This window comes from Thalia democratica, chromosome 2 (genome assembly GCF_965202585.1).
Source record: "Thalia democratica chromosome 2, ktThaDemo2.hap1.1, whole genome shotgun sequence".
In the NCBI taxonomy this organism is placed as follows: Eukaryota; Metazoa; Chordata; class Thaliacea; order Salpida; family Salpidae; genus Thalia; species Thalia democratica.
This window is the reverse complement of record NC_139166.1, coordinates 77,820,040-77,835,445: the sequence shown is the minus strand read 5'-3', so window position 1 is coordinate 77,835,445 and position 15,406 is coordinate 77,820,040. Positions and strand designations below refer to the sequence as shown.

The 15,406-nt window shown below is 30.4% G+C and overlaps 1 long non-coding RNA gene across 1 annotated transcript; it reads right to left on the bottom strand.

Annotated features, from left to right (window-relative positions):
• Positions 1-14,179: 14,179 nt before the first annotated feature.
• Positions 14,180-15,371, bottom strand: LOC145850029 (uncharacterized). The gene is made up of 4 exons (XR_014372381.1): positions 15,303-15,371; positions 14,850-14,977; positions 14,609-14,750; positions 14,180-14,298 (listed from the first exon to the last, which is right to left on the bottom strand). It is a non-coding gene; the product is annotated as an uncharacterized LOC145850029 (long non-coding RNA).
• Positions 15,372-15,406: the final 35 nt, after the last annotated feature.

The window sequence follows — 15,406 nt, the reverse complement described above, 5'->3', positions numbered from 1 at the left end:
TTTTAGAAGTTTTTAAGCATGTTAAGTTCTACGTCATGATTGTAAAGTTTAATTTTGTTTATAGTTAAGTTTTAGAAATTTTGGTTCTGGGAAAAAAAATAACTATAATAATCAAAACGTTGAATGCAAAGTTAAATAAAAGTTCAAACTACGAAAACATTTCAGGTAAAATTTAAAAAAAAAGAGTGAATAAAAAGTTTAATAAACTTTAATTACAAAATAGCAATAAAAAAACTTAATCAATAAATTATAGTACTAAAAATTAAAAAATGTAATATTTAGCATATCATGAAACACAAATTTTTATTATTAACAACCATTTAAAAAATTAATTGGGTTTAACAAAAAAGTAGAAATTTAATGTTTATTTAGTTTTTTCCTATATACATTTCAAACTGTAACAAAAATAAACTAACCATTTCGATTCTTTATACATGTTTATATTCGTTTCTTGTGACAAACCATCGAAGTCCTTGATATTTTTATAAATAAATTCTTCCAAGAAGACTTTAGAACGTTATAATTGCGTATGGAACCTAACTTTCTAATCAACGTATTTAAAAATTAATAATGTGATTAAGTTGGTGTTTAGATGTTTTTTTTTCAGGTAACAAAAAGGTTATTTTGGTTTTTATTTCTTGACAATCAATATAAAGAACTTTTTACAGAAATAAAACGATTATAACTGTGTTACACGTATACCAAAGCCAAATAAAAGTTTTAGTTTGTTTTAAAATCTTGATTTTAAACACTTTATTACTAGATGTTACTAGTTTCAATATTCAAGTAATTTATTTTGCAGTTCGAAAATTATTTTTAGTAATCAAAGTATAACTTGACAGGTTTTATTTAAGATCAAAAGGGGTTCAACTTTACAGCATAACAAACGAACTAACCAAAAGGTCAAACTAGTTTAAGTGCAAACCGAAAGAATATCGATGTTTTATTTCTCACTACATAATTTGACAGTATAAATTCCTTTCAAAATCGACCAAGTATAACTGAAAAGTTAGCCAATAGTGTTTGAATTAAGGGTTAAGAAAACTTGAAATAAATCTTTTTAGTCTCAAAACGTGCTTTAAATTAAAAAAACAAAAGTCATTCTTCTTTTCATTATAGTCTTCTAGCGACTTAATATTAATGAGTTTGAACAGATTTTAGAAGTTTATGTTCAGTTATTACTTTCAAAAGAAAACTTGCAACATAAAGTGGTTTAAACTTCAATTTAAATTGAAACAAGAGTATAAAATAGCTTAATTTATTGAGAGTAAATTAAAACAATTTATTTAATAGTTGTTTTATATAAATTTAACACTGAAATAAAATTATAATAATGTTCAACCTAAATCATGCAGTTTTCAAATATGCCTATAAGCTTAAACCAGTTAGGTATCTTAATATTCGTTATCAAATGTTAAACATATAAACAACTAAAAAAAATCAAAAGACTTACAGTATAAATAAAAAACTATTTAGATGATTTGTGTTTATTTGTTTAACATCACAATTTTGAAACAGTCACAATACACATATAACATAAACTCATGTTCGATTAACAAATACCCACATATTCAAACTTCTTGAATATTTGAAATTTTTTTCCCGGCACTTTTATTTGAATTAACAGGATGATGAAAAAACTAGAGAGTACCTTAGTAACTTTACTGTAAAAAACTGATTTAAAAAACTGAACAACAGAAAAAAGTACTTAGTAACAAAAACGCTATTTTATTTATAAAAGGTAACTGAAAAATTATTTAGAAAAGGTAAATCTTTTGTATGTCAAAATGTAAGCTTTATATTTAAAGTAATTAAAAAATGAAGCCTCAAATAACAGCAAAAATTAAAAGGCTTTCCGTCAAGCTGCTTTCATTAAAACTTTTATTTATTTCAAGCAGCAGCAAAAAATACTTCGACACTGAAAACGAGAAAAGAGGGAATGTTTCTCAAAAGTAAAGTTTTTCAAGCGTTGTCATTATGACGTAACATCAACGAATTGTTGACGTCATCTTCTTCCAAGTCGGAAAGCGACGACATCTGCAGCTGGTTGCCAAGCAACTGGACAGTGACGTCACCGTCGACCGACGACGAGGAACTGGTTGCCATGGTGACGACGGCGGGCAGGTACTGGTCGGGGTGAAACTTGTTTTTGCGCGCCCTCGCCGGAGTCGGCATGTCCACCTCCATCTCGCCCTCCAAAAGTGACGTCATAATGTCGGTGGGCATCGGAGCGGAAATTTCGTACTCGTCCGTGTCGCCATAGAAATCCTCCGAGGCCTCAGAGATTTTTTCGTCCAATGAGAAACGCTCGTGCTCCATGGAAACGGATGGCAGGAGGTTCGAAGGTTCGAATCGGGGGTTGGTGACGTCATAGTTGCTACGTAATAAGCGCCCGGGTTGCCTGGCAGCCGTCGTAACCTCGCTACTGACGTCATACTGGGAGCTTTCGTCGTCTTGCGGATGACGTATCTGGTTTGAAAATATAAATACTCGAATCAAAACTAATAAATAATTACTTTGTCATTTAATGATCTTGACTTGTAACTTACGTAAATATTTATATACTTATAATATAAAAGCTTCAAATGTTAATTTTTTTTCCAATTTAATTGTCTATTTTATGTCTAGATATATATGTTTAGACTTATATAACTTTTTAAGTTTATAAATTTATACAAACCAGTTTTGAATCTGTTGTGGAAGCGTCGCTGCATTTTCTCCCCTTCCTTTTCGGTTTTCTCCCAGCCAAATTGTAATGTGACGTCACGCGATTGTTTGATGACGTAACACCGTCGGATCTGTTGTTCAGCCTCACTGGTACTGACGTCACATGTTCAGGAACGTGATTGGCCGCCGACGAGTTGTTTTTAATCCAATCAGAAACGTCCCATGCGTAATCTGGTGAATAAGATTATTTAAGTATTAAAAAGGATTCGTCAAATTTTATAATTGAGTTTTAGAAACTTTTACAACTTTTTTTAAGTTTCTTTTTAAGTTAAACATAAAAAGTTAACATTTTATCATTGAGTTTAAAAAGTTAATGGGTTCTTAAGAATCTTTTTAATAATTATTGAGATAACTAATTTTCTTTTCAAAATATGCAATTAATAAAACAACTTCTTGTAAAAAAGATAAACATGTTTAGAAAAACCTGATATAACATACTGAAATAAATGCAAGTTACATGATAATACACATGCAAAAACCACATGCTATGAGATTTATCAAGATGCTTTGAGATTTCGTAACAAAAGTAACAAGTTATATTTCGAATTACAAAATAACAACTTAATAAAACCATTAATAACTTTTGTTTTGAACGAAAAATGAAATTCATCACAACTTAATAATTTACATGCTAAAAATAAAAGGCAGTTAAAATAAGTGTTATCATTTGAGTTTAAAAAAATACGTTTAGAATAAAAACTAAAATTTTTGAAGCCAGATAAATTAACACATTTTTTTTTAATAACCATGGTAAACTTAGAAATTTTTCATTTAGATAAAAGTTTTAAAATGAAACTTAGAAACAAACAACAGTACAACAGATGTAAAACCACTAAGTATAACAGGATAGATAATAATAGTTGACATACTTATACTTAAATTTTGAAACATAAAGCAAAAGCTTATAACTGGATATACCTAACTATATGAAATTAAAATTATTTTTCAATGTTTTATGTAATTTTAACAAGTCTTTCATGTTAAAGATTTTAAAAATTAACATAAACAAGTAACTTTCAAAATTCAGATAATTTCAGAAAAGGCAGTTGAAGTTATTTTATCATAATGATTAACACCACGTTTTTAAGTACATACTAAGTTTGTACAAAAATCACCATAACCAAGCTTTTTATTTATAGACCTGTATTACGGTTGAATTCTGCTAAATTCAATTTTTTTGGTTTTCTTCCAACTGTTAAGAATTACAAAACTGTGGTTAAACAAATTTTAGTTGAGAAAACAGTGAGAAAAAAAAAACAAAGTTACAAAATTTACATTTTAAAGATGTTCTAATCAAAAATTAATATTTCTTTAACTTTGTTTAGAACTGAAATTAGATATTAAATATTTTTAAACTTGTAAGTATATCTTGTAATAAAAATACGTTACGAATCAAAAATTTCTTCAAAAGATACAATAAAGTAAAATAAATGTTAAAAATTTGAAAATCTAAAAATTATAAAGGTTTACTGAAAAATTAAAACAAAATCAGTGTATATCTACGTCTAGCTAACATACTGTTAATATTTTAGAACTGTGATTGAATTAATTTATTAACAATTATACATGATAAGGGATCAAGTCTTAAAGATAATTTTACATTATAAGAATTTAAAAAAGTGAGAACTAACATGTTTTTCAAATAAAAAAAAGCTTTAAAAAAAACTATTGGATTTTTTTAAATGTTTTCCGAAAAAATCATATTATTATTAGAGTCTAAAACACTGCTAAAAATACAGAGAAAAGTGTATTAAAATAATATATAAAACAAGAAAGTCCACTGAAAAAGTTAATAAAGAATCAATCTACGCCTGACTACTACTCGACTACTGTTATAAAACTTACGCTGTTCTGCGATGGACTGCTTGCTTGCTACTTTGTGAACTGACTGCTGCTGGAATCTGGGAATCCTGGTGAACAGTTTCGGTGATTTCGCAGACGGGATCGGAGTTCTTTTGCTGTAAGACGAACAACCAGATATACTTCCGCTGAACTGTGATGGTTTAAAAATTAGTTGAAGCATTTTGTTTAAACGAAATTAAATATCTACTTAAAAAAATAAATTATAGTTTTAATGAACAGTCAGTGAAAGCTTACAATAACTTAAAATTTTATTTAGTCATACTTATAAATATAAAGATTGTATTTTTTTTTAATTATAGTTAAAATAATATAATAACCATTGTGTCAGTTTACAGGTGTGAACTATAATAATTAATTAACAGAAATAACAACTTCAAATTGAGCTAATATTTTTGGTGTTAACAATTATATTACTTACATGATTGTGCTCATAGTCAGTCCAAGACATGGGAATTTTCTGAAACGAAGTTGAATCGGAAGCCAATGACGTCAGCTTTCCATTATCCTGGTATGACGTCAATTTTTCATTGTCCTGGAATGACGTCATACTTTTGTCGAATACGTCATTTGACTGTTTCCTGTTCTTTAGCTCCTTAAAAATTATTTTAAAACATGTAATTAATTTTTTTAATGATAAATTGTTGATTTCATTTTTGGTTTTCAACTGAAAATTTTTTAAAAGCAGATAATTAAATAGTTAAATTGTAGTAATTAGAAGTATGCAAACTGTAAACTAAGAACTGAATATATAACAATAATTATATTTACTTGTTCAACCATGCTGTCAATAATTTCTCTTGAACATCTCTGATAATCAACCGGTCTTGCAGGAATCGGTGGCTTTGGAATCGACTGGTTTCCATCTGACGAGTGATCTATGAAATAAATCATTTTATAGATCGTTAAAATTTTTGCTTTTAATGAATTAAACTTCAAAGACTTATATAAAATTAAACTTGAAAATTAATTAATGTAAGCCATTCAAACCTTCTCTGTGTTTCAGTTGTGTCAAATAAAACTTTTCTTTAGTGGAAATAGTACTTCCGGTTCGCATCTTTTTTCCTCGCCTCCTTCTTACGTAGCAGCCGACTGCAGTTGCTATGGTGGCAACGATTATGACAATTAAAATGACAATTATGAGGATTAAATAAGGAAATGATGATTTCTTCGCGTTGGTCTGATTTTCTAGGATAGTTTTGCAACCTGTTAGCATCATTATTATTTTGTTGATTTGAATTTTTAGCTAAAATTTTTAAACTTGGAACTTATAAGCTATTTTAAACAATTACAATTGTTTAAACTTTTTTTTAGTAAATTTTTCAAGTTCAACTACCTACTTTTTATGCTACTTTTTTATACTTTTTTTAGACATACAGTTAATAAATAGTATTTTATTACGTTCTTATTATTACTTTTCAATAAATAGTAGATTTAATAAGTTTTTGCGTGACATAAAAAAAAAAGAAATATTGCGTGACAAAAATACATCCCTATTTAAACATTAGGATTAGTTTTAATAAACAAGTGATAAAGTCGTCTTTAAGAATCCATATTAAACAAATTATACTATGGTAGTTGATTATAATACTGCTGTTGAATTTTAAAGTCTTAAGCTTTTAAAAGCATATATGTTTAATATTAGTAAATAACGTCTTAAAAAGATAACATAATGTTTTATTTGAATAAACTTTACATATTATGAAAAAAAAGTGTTTAAAGCAATTCTCATGAAAACTTCAAATTTTACGTTTATTCGCAGCAAATTTTTTACATATTAAAAATTTTAGAATATGTTTGCAGTCAAAATTAGTTTGTTGCTTGTAGTTACATATTCCTACATCCAAAGCAAATATCCATAGTAAAAAAGCTTACCTTCATTTGATAAAGAGCAGTTGCAAGCAAAATTTTCATCGTAACTGAAACATTTATTTATTATGACGTCACAATTCACTCCGGTGAACCCCTCCTTGCATATGACGTCACAAAATTCTCCTCCAAAACCTTCTTTACATTCGCATCTGTGATAATGATAAAACTAATGGTTTTTATATCCTATTAGTAAAGTACTACTAATTGCTAAAAGTGAGCAAAGAACTAGTTCATAAAAACATTTAGTTCATATTTGTAAAAAGTATGCTCACCCATCTTTTTATTTTGACATAAATTACTAAACATATTTTGTACTAGTAAAATGTAACTGAAAAACAGTTAGTTACTAACTTTAAAGTTCCAGGAGAAAGATTAAGCTTTTTTTTATTAATAAAAGTATTGAATACTTGAGGAAATAACTAAAACTATTTTAAATTTCACCAACCTAAAACTTTCAACAGCTTGTGAATGGCAAATTCCTTTATTTTTACACGGCAAGTCTTCACAAACCTTCGTTTTGCGACAATCAGGCCCTGCATAACCCGAACTACACTTGCATATTGGGGAATTTCCCTCCAAAGACATGTCTAGTCCGCATTTACCGCCATTGTAACAAAAATGATTCACGCAAGACCCAATATCCATGCTACATCTGAAAAATTAGGTAGATTTTAACATATTGTTTATTGATACTTCAATGAAATTCATCTTATTAAAACTAAATGTCTATGTTGCATCAAAATAGTTAGATTTATACTTTTTTTTAAAACATATTAGGAATTTTGTATAGTTTTTATTTAGCATAACCATATATTCTTCTAACGTATAAAGAGTATAGAAACAGAAACTAACCTATCAAGAACTTCTTGTTTCTTAGTAATTCTCAATTTATTGTAATGAAGAAGATCTTGAATTAAAATTTGGTTAATTTTAATTTCTTCAATGCATCCAATCATACCATCATTATTTTTATCTAATCCTCCCAGTGTAAGTTTGTCAAATTTCAACTTTCTTTTTTTGTTCTCACCCAATGCTCCTGTAGCCTCGTATTTACTGTCTACTACCAACCTGTAAAAATTTATTTAGAATAATCAAAATTAGTTATAGTTAATATATAGCAATATATAGTACATGCAAATGTTTATTTACAACAACATGTCGTAACTTGATTGGTAAAATTAGATCCATTGCATGCTTTTTAACAGTTAGCAAAGAAAAGCATATAAAACTAACTGATAAAGAACTAAATAACTATTAAAGAAAACTAAAGCTAAATACATCTAAGCGCAATCTTTTGTAGTTATGTTTTAGCATTAATAAAAGTTGTTATAATAAGAGTAAGCAGCTAATATAAAACTCTAAGCCAGAAAACTATCACTTAGTATATCTTACTAGTAACAAGCATAAGTTTTTTACGAACTTACAATTAAAATCTTGATAAAAATTTTAATGGTAAATATTAATAAAAACTTCATACCTATAAGCGCAATCTTTGTCGGAAATGGGTTCGATTGTGACGTCATGCCAGTTTCCGTCGCTCATTTCCGACTCGCTCATTTCCATGGTTTGCATGTTTCCGCCGTCCAACCCGCACGCGAACTCCAGCTTCAGTTTCCCTTCGTCGACGCTGACGCGCGCCAAGTTGCCTCCCGACTCTTCCGCGGCCTCCAGCAGTTTTGCGTCGCGCTGCCGGGTTCTGAACCTCAGCGACAAACTGAACACTTCAGGGTTGTTCAGCTTGTACTCGATCAGGGAATTTCCCCCGAAAGAAACCGCGCTGTTCCTTCGGTTCTTCTGCGCGCACCGGTAGCCTCGCACCTCGTTCGCGTCCAGCTCGCACTTTCCGCCAACTTCCTCGCACACGTCCGTTACTCCAGCGCAAACGGAAGCGCAATTCACACCCGCATGACCTTTCCGGCACACGCACTTCTGCTCGCGTTCGAACCAATGAGGGGTCAGCAAGCTCCACTTTTTCGTGGTGACGGGACTTTCCCCTGATGACGTCACAACTACGTCGTGCCGGCACTCGTGGGCGCACTCGAGGTCGCACTCCTCCCCCCTGACGTCCGTAACCCTCACCCCCGCCTTCTCGGTGAGCAGCGGCAGCGAGTCCTTCAGCTGGCGGCCGACTTTCAGGTACTGGCCGTCACGCTTCGGCGACCTCACGCTGAACACCAGCTGCGCATTGAAATCATTCAAGCGTTTCAAGGATAAAATTTCCACATTTTCACTGGGGTTCGAACCCCTTGGAAGAATGTCACCGAGGGCCGCTAAAAATTTGCCGTGAACCGTCGAAAGGTACGCTTCTGGGGAAATCCCCTCGAAAGTGACCTGGACCGAACTCTGAATCGACTCCTTTGAAATTTTCACCACTTCGATGGCGACCCGGCCCGTCGAGTACCTGCTGCCATCGCTGACGCCAACCGTGACGTTGTGGCGACCTCGCACGCCATTGGTCGCCGACAGCTTGCCGGTGAGGGGGTTCACCGTAAACGACTCGAAGTCGGCGAGCGAGTCGATCTTGAAGGTGAGCCGCTGCAAGTCGTGGGGGTCCTTGTCGGTGGCGTACAGCTTTGAAGATATCACTCCTCCTTTGAAGTAATCTGAAACAGAACAGTAAAAATAAAAACTAGTTTAAGACGAATAATTAATATTCAATTCAGTAAAATAAAGACCGTTGTATAAAAGGTAGCTAAGTTTGGGTAATTATTAATATATCTTTTCGTGTATACATGTTGGTTGTTATAATAAAATCCTTTTATAATACTCGAAATTAGTTTATATTTGAACAAACCTTCAGTAGTCATAATTTGAATCTTTTGAGAGATCAAAACCGGTGGATACTTGCTTTCTTTCAAAATGACAACTTCTAAATAAAGAGGCAAAGATTCGAGATTTCCACTGTCAGTAGCAGTTATGGTGAAATGGAACGTTTTAGCCGCTTTATCTGATGAAATGTCTTCTATTTCGTACGGGTTGTTTGATATCAGCACATTTTTGTTATTAAAAACAAATTCACCTGTTAAAAGAAAAGTGTTTGGTTTAAGCTATGACTTTATTTTAATTTTTTCTTCATAAAAAAAAATAAAATTATGTTTCATGTATAAAAAGATATACCGTACATTAACTAATAAGTTGAAATGGGCTTTTTAAAATGCTTATATAAGTAAGTTTGAGCTAAAAAAATGTATACACACAACAAACAAGTTATTTAACCTGCTATTTGTGAGTCGAGATTAAATTTAAAAGGGGCCGCGTTTCCCTTGGCAACGTCATTATCCGTCGCCCCCACCGTTACTATGCCCTCCTCCGAAAAAACGTTTCTCCATTCTGCTTCCGACACGCTCGCAGTGCACTTTGTCGTGACGTCACTTTGACAACGCAACGCAACGTTGTCATGCAAACTCTTGAGCGCCACCCGCGGTCGACAGTCGTTGACGTCTCTCACTTTGACAGCGACGTCGACGCTCGTTGCTAGGGAAGGAGTTCCGTTGTCCCTGGCAACTACTTCAAAGGCATACGAACGGCGGGCTTCAAAGTCCAGACCCGGTTCGACCACTGACAGCCGACCGCTGTCCTCATCCAATTGAAACGGCAGCTGGTCCGCTTCGTTGCTTAGCAACGAGTACTTGACCTCGCCCCCTGCGCCTTGGTCCTTGTCGAAAGCGGTTATCGTTGCTATGACGTCATCAATGATATCTTCATTGACGAATATCTGAAAATAACAACTTGTTTGAAAACTGAATCTAAATTACGATTTAAGCACGAACTATGACCAGATTTGAACTTTTTACAAAATAATAAATAATAGTTGACTTTCGAATATCTTTAATTTGAAAGACAAAAAACATTAGCTTTTTATTTAAACCTTTTTATTCAAACAGTTTATACTCACAGGAAAATTGATGTTGTTAAAAGTAGGTTTGTTGTCATTGACGTCAATGACACGTATGTTGAGAGAAGTGTCGCTCATAAGTGGGTCATCTGTAAGATCCAACGCCCGGACTGTCAAAACAAAATATTTGTTCATCTCATAATCCACTTCATTAAGAAGAACAACTTCTCCTGCATTTGAATGAAAGTTGTATTTGAATGTTGTCACTATATAAATGATTTAAGTAGTTATTTTTTAAGTCATTCTCTTATACCTGATCTACTGTCGATTTGAAACTTGTTAAGTTCGTTTCCTCCAACAATGAGGTATTGCAAATCCGCATTTACTCCATCGTCTAAACTGAATGCTTCAACTTTTGCCACTAGATGGCTAATTTTGGCACTTTCCCTAACCTCAGCTTTGTACTGAAAAAAAAGAGTCGATTAATATTAATTATACAATTAAAAGGTTTCTTTATTAAATTTTGTATTTTGTTAGAGTAAAGCACACCACTCTTTGTAAAGTAAAATTTATGGTAAATAAGTAACGGTGGACGGATTTTTAGTCATAAAACATTTTAAATACTGAAAACTAACACTTGTTTGATTGAATACAGGAGCATTGTCATTCACGTCTGTTACTCTTAAATTAACTTGAACTGATGTTGACTTAATTGGAATCCCTTGGTCTTTTACCTTTAAAAAGAATTATAGTAAAACTATAGTTGTATCTCGTGTATAGAGTTAACAATATTTTTCTATGTTTAAAAATCAAAGCATGTTTGCCAATTTTCTTCAGCTTAGTCGACAAAATAAAACTTCACCTATTGTAGCTTTAACTGCTTAAGAAACTTTATTAAAATTGTAACTAAAGTTTTATAAAGTTCAAGAAAAAATTTAACTAACAGTAATGTTGAAAAGGTATTTGTCTCTAATTTCACGATCAACGGGTCTTTGTAAAATCAAATAACCATGTTTTTTATCAATTTCAAAAGGAACTGAATCTAAACTGTGACGTTGTAGAGCATATTTCAGTTGAGAGTTTTCACCTAAAATGTTAGTTAAACGAGTTAAAATAAAATACTATGTGTGTTTTTGTATTAAAACTTATTTATTGTTTGGAAACAAAAAATAATCTTAAAAAAATGTGTTTTATTTTGTTTTAAATTAAGTTCATTTTTTCATTCAGGTAGTTGTAACTGTTTTTAAAAAACAAACCAATATCAGCATCAAACGCAGCAAATTGATAAACAACGCTTCCCACAACCGAATCTTCTTTTACTCGAACCCTCAATTGACTTTTTGTAAATGTTGGCCAGTTGTCATTCACATCTAACACTTTTATAAAGATCTAGAAAATAAGTTTGAGTAAGACATTATTCGTTTTTTTTTTGAATGGCTAATTATTCGAGTTGTTTTTTTTTTTTTACCTGTATCAGGCACTTTAAATCGTTCGAGTACTTAACTTGAAGGTTTAAGTGGTAGCTATCGTTTTCTTCTCTGTCTAAACTTTCAGTCGCATAAATTATTCCTAAAAAAGTATATTTAGATAGTATTATAGTTATAGAACTGTTGGTATACTTTTAAAGTTTTACTAACCAGTACTTTCATCGAATGAAAATCTATTTTTAAATTCTCCAATCAAAGTGTAAATAGCTTTACTATATTTGTCTGCAATGTCGATTGTAGCTATTTGTGAGTTTACTTTATTGTTTTCATTGACAGATACGTTGTAAAAAAGCTGTAAAAAAATAAAATGTATTAAACGACCGTAGCATATAGTTGTTATATCTTGTAATAATGTATTTTTTAAATGTGAAGCTATTCTAAGTATAAAACGCAATAACTAAAGTGGAATAAAAGAAGTCAACCTTTTTGCAAAGCGGTTTTCCAATTGGTAGTTTGTACTTTCGGTTTACAATGTTTATAGTAGCTTGTGCATAAGAATGATGAATTCCGTCAAAAACTGAGACTGTAACTTCATTTACATCAGGAATGTTTGAATCAATATCATTAGCAACCTAAGCTTAGAAGAATTTATACAATACTATGTAATACAAAGCATTTGAGTTTAAACATAAGCAAATCCTTACTTTAAATCCAATGTTTAAGTAGATTCCTGAAGCTTCTAAAGAGTGTTTCGATTGAAAAAACACATCGAAATAATGAAGAGGATCTCCTTTAATTATACTTGTTGTTACAAGTGAAGCATTTGTTGAAGAATCTTGATCTACCGCTGACATTACTGATGCTGTTTTGTATCCTGCTTTAGCCCTGAAAGTAACAAAAAATAATTTTTGTTTGACCAAATAAATATTTAAACTTCTATAGTTTTTATACAACACTTACCCTTCAGAAATATTAAACTGGTTTGAGTCGCTTTTAAATACAGTTTTTTTGTCATTAACATCTTTAATTGTGACAATTATGTTTGAACTATCAACATATTTTCCGTCTGTGCATGACACTTTGAGAATAATAGATCCTTTTGCTTCAATGTAGTTTTCTCTGTCCAGAGATTTTTTCAGGGAAACCATCCCAGACACTGGGTTGATATTAAAAGATGGATGACTTTCATTTAACCTGAAAAAAAAAAATTCTGTTTACATAACTAAGTTTTGACAAGTATTATTCGAGTTAAGCAGTACTATCAACTAAACTAAACTAATTTACTAAAATTTCATTAAATTTATTTTAGTTAACTTCAGTAGCTTGACACTTTAAGCTAAATTAATTCTAATTTATGTGTAATATCTAGTTTCTTTTAGTTAAAAAAAAAGACAGTATAAATATTTGGTATTTTAGTTCAAATCGTTACCTATACTTGATACTTGAATATTTTGTAGAGTCTTTATCACTACATTTGACTTGTACAAGCGGTTCATATGGCAATTTATTTTCAACAACAAAAGTTTTATATGAAAGACTATCAAACTGAGGTGGATTGTCGTTTATGTCTTCAATTTCAATTGTTATCTGAATAAGCAATATATTTTGTGTTGTTTACAAATATATATTATTAAACCTAACAGTAAAATTACTTTAAAATTGAACGTTTTACTTCAAATTAAACAGTTTTTTAAAACTTAGATTTTAAATTTTAAGAAAGTCTTTCTTACTTTAGATTCAGCCATAAGTTCAGTTTCTTCTCTTACATATGCAACAACAATAAGCTCAAAATAATTTTTATTTTCATAATCTAACTCTTGTGTTAGGGTAATTGCTCCATTCAGTTTGTTTATTTTGAAGTTTCTCATTTGTGTTTCATCACCATCTGTTTGTTTTATTATCACATATTTGTAACTTAGTTATGACGATTATTTTCTCATTAAATACCTTTTTACTTTACTAATTTATTGTTTAGCAAAAATTTTCACTTGGTTTAAATAGTTTTCAACGAAAACTTCAAAAATTACTTAACAGTTTTGTACTTGACAAAAAATTATTGCCAAGTTATCATGGTTTATTATGATAGCATTGATATATATATAAAAGTAATTACTTTGATGATTTGCAAATTTGTAGTAAATTTCTCGGTTTTTTGCTAAAGCTTGTGGTTGAGCAATCTATAATGAATAATATATAAATTAAATCTAATCAGTTTTTATTCTCTACTATTTCAACTTATATTGTATGTTTTTAAATATAAGTTAAATGTTTGTATAACACTTGAAATAAATATAATATTTTGTGACTTACTGTTCAACTTATTTCTGAAAGTTTCTTTCGTCACAATGCATACACATAGTTTATTTAACGATTAATTATACAAAGACAATTTGTAAAAAAATTGGAAACTTACTTTATATCGTATAGCTATATCTTCAAGTACAACAACGTGTATAATGCTTTTTTCAAAAACTGGTAAATGAATTGTTGTTGAAATAACATTAATATTCACTCCAACAAGAGAATATTTCCCACCTCCGTCTATTGCTTGAATAAAAAAACTAAAACTTTCTTCATCTGCAACAAATTAATCAATTGTTTGCAACTGTGCTGTTATGAGTAGTAAGTGTAAAACTATTTCAGACAATAAAGTTATTGTTACAGGAGTTAAATTTATTTTTTTATTAATGTCTGCTTCAATTTAAAACTTCCGTTCGTTTCACGACTGAGACATTCAACAAATATTTGACTTTATATTACGAAAAACAAATAAAATAAACTGAAATATGCACATATCATTTCATTTCCACTATTATAAGCTAAATAACTATTCAATCATATTTATAATAAAAACTTGAATTAAAAAAAATCAATTTAAAGTTCCTACCTTTTTCTGTAAGTGGCTTTTTTAAATAGATTATTCCACTATCAGTAATAGTATCAAAATATTGAAAAGCATTGTTATTTTTATCGTACCAGTTGTAAGATACTTTTCCATTCACTCCAATGTCATTATCAGATGCTTTTATCTTTTAAATTATTGCATAATTAGTTTTTTTAGTTTTAAATAAGTATAAATTCTTCTTATTATTATAATAAATTGCAAAATTAACAACCAAAATACAAACTTTCAGTAAATGTTCACCGGCAATCGTTTGATTAATTACGACAATTCCCTGATAATTTTTTCTATCAAATTCAGGTTTATTATTGTTGACGTCTTGAATAACAATAACAGTCTCACACCTTGCTATATCTGTAAACGAATAACTTTTCAATAAGTTGTAACATATAAAATAATTGTTTTGTTATCTTAATTTCTATAACATATGTAAACAAGTTATATAAACTAGGAGAATATATCAAAATAGTTCAAAACATTTTTTTTTAAATTAATAGCGTAATTTGTTGTTATCTTTGAATAAGTCTATGTCAAATTAGTATCATATATAAACCAATTAGACGTTTTAGAAAGAAATTAACCTAGTATAATCAGGTATGTTGTTTAAAACTATAAGGTAAAACCAAAATTTAGCACAATTTTTTATATACATATAATAAGTTTTAAACAATTATTAAACCTGAGCTCGACTGAGCTGTAACAACAAATCTTATGATGTCATTTGTAGATGTGAGAAACTCTCTTCTGATGGAAGTGAACAACTCTCCAGTTGAGGGAATTACC